This window comes from Ruditapes philippinarum, unplaced genomic scaffold (assembly GCF_026571515.1).
Source record: "Ruditapes philippinarum isolate M1 unplaced genomic scaffold, ASM2657151v2 ctg5050_1_1_1_1, whole genome shotgun sequence".
Classification (NCBI taxonomy): Eukaryota; Metazoa; Mollusca; class Bivalvia; order Venerida; family Veneridae; genus Ruditapes; species Ruditapes philippinarum.
Window position 1 is genome coordinate 30,916 of NW_026857878.1, and position 748 is coordinate 31,663.

Below are 748 nucleotides of genomic sequence, written 5' to 3' on the forward strand. Positions count from 1 at the left end.
TAGGTACTACAAAATTTAAATAAGCGTACAAGAGATTGTTAGAACAAATGCAGCATTAATTGTAAAATTATTTGTCACAAACGTAACAAATGGTAAACAAAGTAGTATTTTGACATCCATAAAAAACTTATTTGTTATAACTGTACTAAATGACAAAAACATTAGAATGAAAAAGATGGCTCCTGTAATGTGCTAATGGTATCATTTTTGAAAGTATTTCTTTATCAAAAGTACACTGAACATGAAAAGAAACTATTGAGAAATTGAAATAAAAGTATTTCTGGGGCATAATTAGCCTTTAAGTATAAACAAAGACTTAACCTGTGGGAATTTCAACGTTACAAAGCTTTACTCCCTGTTCATCCCGTCCTGAAGCAACAATTTAATTAAATATAATTATAAACATGTTTTGATGAGTCAGTGTTAAATCCCAATTTTGTTTGAATTACGATAAGTAATAAAATGTTGATAGTTTTCTTAGTTCCTTTGCTGGGCCCGGTATATACAATATGTTTAACTCTTCTTTATTTGTAAATATTATTTCATATTGTCAACAAGTTGCACTTGCGCTTTTAAATCATTAACACTTTGGGTATTGTTACATTATACCCGAGTTTAAGAGGGCCGTTTATGAAGATAACACATTGACCTTACATGAAGAGACTATATTCATAGTGTCTATTTAAGCTTGTCCTTTTTGCGTTCTTACGCATAATTTGATTAAATATATTTTCATATTTCAGTCAAC